Genomic DNA, 8164 nt, shown 5'->3' with positions numbered 1-8164 from the left:
CCCTGATAGATAGGCTTGTACATTTGAATGCCTGGCACCTGGCTAATTGGACTGTTTGGGAAAGTCTAGCAAGTGTGGCCTTGTTGGAAGAGAGACATCACTGGGGGGTGAGCTTTGAGATTCTCAGAGCACAGCCCAGGCCCAGCATGTGTCTCAGTCTCTTTCTGCCTGTTGGCCTGCAGATCAGGATGCAAGCTTTCAGCTCCAGGCCTGCCTGCCTGCCAGCCACATGCTTCCTGCCATGATGAATACAAGTTAAACCTCTGAACATGTAAGCAATGCCTCCAATTAAATGCTTTATTTATTTTGTTTTCTTCTTATGGTGTCTCCTGCCAGCAACAGAATAGTAACTAAGGCACCTCCCTTTAACCTATAGGAACACAAGGGTTATAGAAGCTTATGCACATGTCCCTGGGGTCTAGGGATTTGAACTCAGATAATCCATCTGCCTAGCAAAGCTCTACCCACTAAGCTATCAGATACTCCAATATATATGTGTGTGTGTGTATATATATATGTATATATATATAGTGTGTGTATGTTGTGTGGTCTATATATCTAGATCTATATGTTGATGTGTGTATATTTATACACACACACAAATCACACTAAGCTTAATTAAGAAAATCAATCTTCTACCATCTGCCTTGACCTAGCGTGCATAACACATTGTCAAAGACAACAAATAACCTCAGACGTTACTCTCCCACGGGGTCTCAAGCTCTCAAGCAGGAATAGAGATATCACACAAACAAAAGTTTGAGAAAGGCCACCTTCAAGCAACTCCCTCAGCTTTTGTGAGCTAAACAGGTGCACATTCTTGCTTCCGGGGTTACCAGATGGCACATGTGTTCAAAGCAGCCAGGATGGTTAGGGTAACCAGTTATCAGGATGATGTGGCAACTGGGAACCCTTGTGCCTCAGGGTGGCTGACTTACATTCCTGCAAGACTGGCCTGCTTCCTGTTTGTTTCAGTCCCACCCTCGGAGACCAGAGAAGCTGGAATCTGCTTTGCTTAGGACCATGAGTTTGTGTCCCGCCAATGGTTAACAGGTTTGTAACTACAGCTGGAACCTCTGGAGGGACTTTGGAGGCAGAGCCCTGGAGAATGACCTGAGGAGATCATCAGCTCCCTCATCCAGGAAAGAGAAGAGGACAGAAGTGGGGCCTGACAATAAGTACCCGGGAGAGAGCACACTGACTCCTGAAAACCAGCCCAGGACCAGACCGGGAGGTCCAACCCTCTCCAGGTGTCCCAAGCCTAGTGGTCTGTGTGTGTATACTTCTGTATACAGGTGTGTGCTAGTCTAGTTCAAATAGCAGAGGCAGGAACAATTCCAACTCCCCCAACCTTGTCTCAAAACAGGATTCATGTCCTTAAACAGAAGCCTGTTCGGACATCCACTATCCCCAGGGAGCTACCCATTTGTGCCACTTACCTGCTCGAACCTCGCATATCCACCCACCTTTGCTTAGCACTCTATAAACTTTAAGGCTGCATGGATTTCGGGTCAGAGTATTGTGACCCAACGAGACAAACTGCAATGACGGCCAAGGTGAGGAGACCAGAGAAGATCCTTCTAGTGATGACTCCTTCTAGTGATGATCCTTCTAGTGATGAATCCCTTGGGCCCAGGGGTTTGGCGAACAGTGTAGCTTCGATGAATCAAGACTTAGTGAGGCAACAGGAAGAGGCCCCTTGGGTTCAAATCACGCCTCGTTCCAGATTTAACCCGGAGCCAGAGTGCCAGGAGGAACTAGAGTTTTAAGGCTCCAGTGAGAGGGCCCTATGTTTCCCTGGAAGCAGTTCAGAGATGTTTTTGTCTCTGCTTGCCTCCACCCAAACAGGAAGTGAGTCACCGAGGAACAACGTAGGATTCCTGGCCTTAAGGGTCCCCGTTGGGAATTGGGCCTTCGCGGGGGGTCCTGACTCCTGGGTGAGAAAGGCTTCAGCTTCCGCATACTTCCCTGGGCAGTACGTCATCCAACGCACCACACCCAAGCCTTACAGGGTTATGTGAATTTTTTGTGCTTCAGGTCCTAGGCAGCAGTTCCTCTTTCTAACCCCCAACCCCGTCCTTACAGATTAAACACAGGTGTCTCCCGACATTACCCTCTGCTGTCCTGATTTGAACCCAAACTTAAACTGTACAAGAACCGTCCACAAGTACTTTCTCGACAGACCAGATTGGATAGACCTAGGTTCTGATGATTCAGCCGTTCCCTTAACCCTTCGGAACCTCATTCTTGTCATCTGCAAGATGGGAATCCCATTAATAAATATTTACTCAATGAGTCAAGGCCAATTGGGCTTATACAGAAACATTAAAACAACGAACTAGTAAGTAAAATAATAATAATAATAATAAGAATAAGAATAAGAATAAGAATAAGAATAAGGAGAAGGAGAAGGAGAAGGAGAAGGAGGAGAAGGAGAAGGAGGAGAAGGAGGAGAAGGAGGAGAAGGAGGAGAAGCAGAAGCAGAAGAAGCAGAAGAAGCAGAAGAAGCAGAAGCAGAAGCAGAAGCAGAAGCAGAAGCAGAAGAAGAAGAAGAAGAAGAAGAAGCAGCAGCAGCAGCAGCAGCAGCAGCAGCAGCAGCAGCAGCAGCAGCAGCCAGGAATTTTGCACTAAAATTTCCAACTGGAGTAAAAGGCGGCCCCCATGGATCATGCCCAAAAACATCTTTTTTTTTTTAAATAAGATTTATTTATTATGTATTCAAAGTGTTCTGCCTGCATGTATCCCTGAAGGCCAGAAGAGGGCACCAGATCTCATTACAGATGATTGTGAGCACATGTGGTTGCTGGGAATTGAACTCAGGACCTCTGGAAGAGCAGGCAAAGCTCTTAACCACTGAGCCATCTCTCCAGCCCCAAAAACATCTCTTAACCCACTGAGAACTCCAATCCTGTTTCTTTTTTGTTTTTTCGAGATGTTTTCTGTGTTAAGAGTCCTTACTGTCCTGGAACTCACTATGTAGACGAGGCTGGCCTCGAACACACGGCTGGGCTAAGCGGTTTCTTTCATGCCTCAGAAGGGCCTGCCGGGTTCTTGGGACCGAAAAATAACCCACATCTTTCTTTTTAAGGGGCCTCCCCTCCCCAGAGACGACTTGGAACCCTCAGTACCCTGTGCAAGCATGTTGAGTCCCCAGAAACATTAAGTTTTTCTGACTTCCAAAGGTGCTGGAAACCCAATCCAAGGTGGGGGCTGCAAGGACTAGATTTAAAAAGATTAGATGCACTGGCGGTAGTACGGGTACCACCCACTGCTAGCTCTGGACTGAGAGGAAACAGAGCAGATAATAGTCCACGTGAGGGCAGAGGTGTAGGCAACTACCTGTTCATGGTCATGGTCCCATTATGCCTGCCACAAGCACCTCTCAACAAGCCAGTCGTCTCATCTGCAGACAGGCTCCTCGACTCTCAAATGAAAATATGCCAGGGTCATTTTGAGGGGGATACTCCATTAATTCTAGAGGCCCTCAGGAGCCTCTAGCTGTAGCACAGTCCATCCTTACCCCCAACATCTTTCTCCACACAGGAGGGAAAACCTCAGGCATTGTTTTTTTTATTAATTTACAATTTTTATTATGTATACAATGTTCTGCCTGAAGACCGGGAGAGGGCACCAGATCTGTTACAGATGGATGTGAGCCACCAAGTGGTTTCTGGGAATTGAACTCAGGACTTCTGGAAGAGCAGTCAGTGCTCTTAACCTCTGAGCTATCCTTCCCAGGCCTTGTAACTGCTTCTATATCAGGATTCCTGGTGTCTTTAATGCAATGGCTCTTGCACTCTAGAACCAAGTTTCTTTGTTGTATCCACCAGGCTTGACCTTGGTCCAGCTTTCCACACAGGGCCGTGGCTCCAGGTGCACCTGCAGTAGATGAAATGCTAGGCAAGAACTCAACTGTACCTGTACACAATCAATATAGCATCATTTAAAAACACTGACATAAATGGGTAGGACTCAAAACTTCCTTAATTCACCTTTATTGGGGGGGGGGGGACAAGAGATGCCCTGTTCTGCCCCAAATCTTTGGTCTGTGCTTGCAGTCATGGGCAGTAATTCCAGGAGTCTGCTTTAAAACCCAACATAACAGAATTGCCAGGTCAGGTGAGTCTCGACTCAGACCTTCTTATGCCAGTGACAACTTCCTCCTGCCCAGACTAGTGATGAGGCCTGCCCCAGAGGAACACAATGGTCACACTGGCTTCCTCAAAGGTCCCTTCCTGGGGCCTGAGGAGCCTGGTGTCACTGGTCACCCGCACAGCCAACCTGGCAAGGCACCAACCCAACATTCCTTCTGCACAATATTTCAGAAACTCCTGATTGGTGATTCTCTATTGACAGCTTTAAGTATCTTGGTGCCTAAGCCCCACCCTGTCTAGTTTTTCTGGGTATAGCTTGAGAAAGGTTGATTCTAATATGCAAAGTTAAAAACATGAAATTGGAGGGAAGAGAGTTCTGGAATGGTTAGAGGCTGGAAACTGGCACAGAATCCAAGAGAGCCCCCAGAACCCAAGGAAACTTCAAAAAAGCAAGAGGATATCCACATCTATCAGCTGGAGTCCAAGTGTCTGCAGGCATCTTCACAACAGACTCCAGACAGGGCTGAAGAAGTAGCTAGGGGCTGGGAGATGGTGGCACATGCCTTTAATCCCAGCACTCGGGAGGCAGAGGCAGGTGGGGATCTCTGTGAGTTCGAGACCAGCCTGGTCTACAGAGCTAGTTCCAGGACAGGCTCCAAAACCACAGAGAAACCCTGTCTCGAAAAACCAAAAAAAAACCAAAAAAAAAAAAAAAAAAAAAAGTAGCTAGCGGCAAAACTGGATTCTCGCCCACACCCCTACCCCAATCCATATTTGTAGCAACCCTTTGTTCTGCTTTCTTGGCAATCTAAAGGCCCAAGAAGGAAAACCGATTTTGTGTATTGGGTGCAGGGAGCCATTTTTCAATCTACTTACTCATCCAGGAAATATCCATACCCTCTGCTGGGTGTTGTTGCTCGTCCAGGGCCCAGGTTCTCACAATGGTGATGTTGCTACAGTATCATGCAGCAAACTACAGAATTCATCATCCAGAAAGGTGAATGTTGATGTCTGAGGCTTGTTTATCAGTAGACATGTGTATACATGTGTACACATGTGTATGTATTCTCCACTGTCTTGGCAGAGGAGGCATTTTTCATTGGAGAGCATGGTCCAAAGTATGAGAAACCAAGATGAACAAAAGGCAGGCCCTTCATGTACTCAGTGTAACATGTCACCCACAGTTCTGTGCAACCTTAAAGAACTTGAGTTACAGAATTATACTGCACCTTGAAATCCAGTGTCCACTGTGACCCTGAGACTCATCACAGCAAGAAGAAACTAGTGAAGAGTAATCTATTTCTTACCTCTGCAATTCAGGACTTTTGACAAGGAATCTCCTCTACCCAGGATTTCAGCCCTAGCACCTCCACCCCAAGGATAGGGCAGTGGTCTGAGAATTTCCTCAAAGCTCAACCAGTGTCCCATTCCTGGGTGGATTTAGGGATTTTTGCATTCTAAGGCAGCTGGGTCCCCAGGAGTGTCTAAGTACCTTCCTGGGGTGGATGCAAACACCACTCTGGGACTGCAGAACTTCCTGATGCAGATGCTGGAACTCTCCAAGGCAGTCCCAGATGATCTGAGCCCACCAGACCTGGAGCACAGGAACACAACCCCTCTTTGATGCTCTAAACTGCCTGTAGTTCGAGGCCAGAAGCACACCCTTCTAGCTGAGGATGAGACTCACCCTTGGCACCTTCCTATAAAGGCATCCAGCCCTAAAAAATACTTCAACATATGGACAAACCCTTGTTCTGAAAACATTCCACAGCACACAGCCTCTGTTTGCTGCCTGCCCCCTCCCCTTTCCAACTGCCCCTGAGACAAGATGAAATCAACAATCCCAATAAGAATATTTTCTCCATGGCTACATCCAGAAGTGACTTAAATAGTAGCTTAAGCCTGTAATCAACAGGATGAGGCATGAAGATCACTTAAGAGTTCAAGGCCAGCCTACAAGACTGTCTCAAAACTAAAAAGATTTATAAATATATAGAAAATTGTCCAGAAAGTTCTCTTCAACCAAAACTATTCATTTTACCTCTGAGGAAAGTGAGAGAGAAGACAAGTCAAAAGACCTTTACATTGAAATTTCAATTTTCTTCACACACAAAAAAATGTATGTGTTTATTTTTCAACGATCCACTGTAATCAATAACACACTGGAAAACAATGGAAAACTATCAATCACATTCCAGAATTCAAGAGCTCACCCAAGATAAACATGGCCAAAATTTTTCCAACTTTCAAGGAACTTGTGAGAAAAATCATCCTTTCCACCCAGACTTGTTTTAGAGATGATGAAAGTGTGCCAGGAAAGGCAAACAGTTATAGTTAAGTCAAGTGCTGAAATCCACACATAATTAAGTAAGCCAGCTTCCTTCACAGGAGAAGCCTGCTGCATTGAAGCCTAGCCCTAATGCTGGCCGAGAGACTGACAACAGACACTATGACTGTGTCAATGCAAGGATTAACCTGTGCCTTTGCTGAAGGTGCTTTGCGAGATCTCATCAGTATTTTAAACACGAATTCATTTGCATTGGTAATTCCCTTTGTTGTTTTTATTTTACTGAGCCACAGTCTCAACTTTATAAACAGAAAACTCACTACTATAGACTAGGCTGGCCTCAGATTCATGGTGGTCCTTCTGTCTCAGTCTCTCCAATGCTGGGATTACAGGTGTGAGTCCATCACTGGCTTGAATTATTAATTTCATCTGTACAGAATTCTTATAAAACTTAAGCAAGAATTGTTGCTACTGTACTATGACTAATTATGACAAGTTAGGACCTGCATAAAAAATAAAGATTTGCACCATATTCTGATGGGAAACAATCTGTAGAACACAGGACAAACTACACAGTAAATTTCTGTAGCTGCTCCTCTCTACTGAGGGAAAAAAAAAAAAAAAAAAAAAAAAAAAAAAAAAAAAAAAAAAAAAAAAAAACATAAGCATAGTACCAGGAAAAAAAAAACTTGGAAAAGCATCCATGAAACTATAACACCTGTGCTGGAACCTCCAAGCCCACTGAGCACAAGCTGCTGTCTACTGATGTCACAAGGAGCAAGCAGATTCCTTCATACAAGTAAAGCCCCAACCTTGCTACAAGCATGCCAGTCACATAGCATGGCACTCCTGTCAGTCTCAAACCATGTTCCCACATAATCTTCACACACCTCAGCTTATTCTAGACTGCAATCCACAAGTTCTCTTTTCCAGGAAAGGACAGTTGAATCAACAACATAACAGCTTTCGGAAAGGTAAGAAAGGTCACAGGCACTGTATGTGTTGACATGGATGTCCTTTGTTTCCAGAACCTTCTTTAACTAAGCAGATGAACATTTGCTTTTAAACATGATGATTCCAAACAGCATCAGGTCTGAAGATTACCAAACTTTGTAAAATCCAAGAAGTGTGTCTCACAGTGACACCAGCCTGTCATCCTAGAATTCAGGAATTCAGAAAGTGAAGTCGGGAAGATCGGGGGTTCAAGATCAGCACTAGGTACATAAGACCTTGCCTCAAAAGAAAAAAAAAATCCCACTACCTAATATATCACTAATAAATGTCTCTATGTAGACCGTAATCATTACCTAAAACTTTACGACTCTGCACAGTACTTCCCTAAGCCTAACCAACCAGGCTGCCCACATCTCCAAGTAGAGAGCTTCTGAAAAACCTCGCTATAATGCACCTCTGATCATAAGTTAGCCATCCCTTCTTATATCTAAACTTTGTGATTACAAAGTTACTGGAACTTGATGACCAAAATAAAACCAGACAAGCTACTATCTTTTTAGTATGTTCAATGATTGACTCAATTTTGATTTAAGGTATATGTCACTACCTCAGTCAGGTAAACAACACTGAAAATCTTTAGATTTAGCCAAATATCCAATTAAATTTGCTCTATAAAATACTAACTTGAACCCCTCAGTGATATTCAAAACACTGAAGTGGAGGGATGAACCCAGCCTCTTCCTGTCGGGTTATAGTTAACAAAACTTCACACACTACCTAGAGACGCAAACTCCGACTCATGACAAAGATAGAGCTCCCCCACACTCAA

This window comes from Alexandromys fortis, unplaced genomic scaffold, assembly GCF_014885135.2.
Source record: "Alexandromys fortis isolate MF-2015 unplaced genomic scaffold, M_Fortis_MF-2015_v1.1 scaffold_29, whole genome shotgun sequence".
Classification (NCBI taxonomy): Eukaryota; Metazoa; Chordata; class Mammalia; order Rodentia; family Cricetidae; genus Alexandromys; species Alexandromys fortis.
This window is presented reverse-complemented; position numbering follows the sequence as displayed.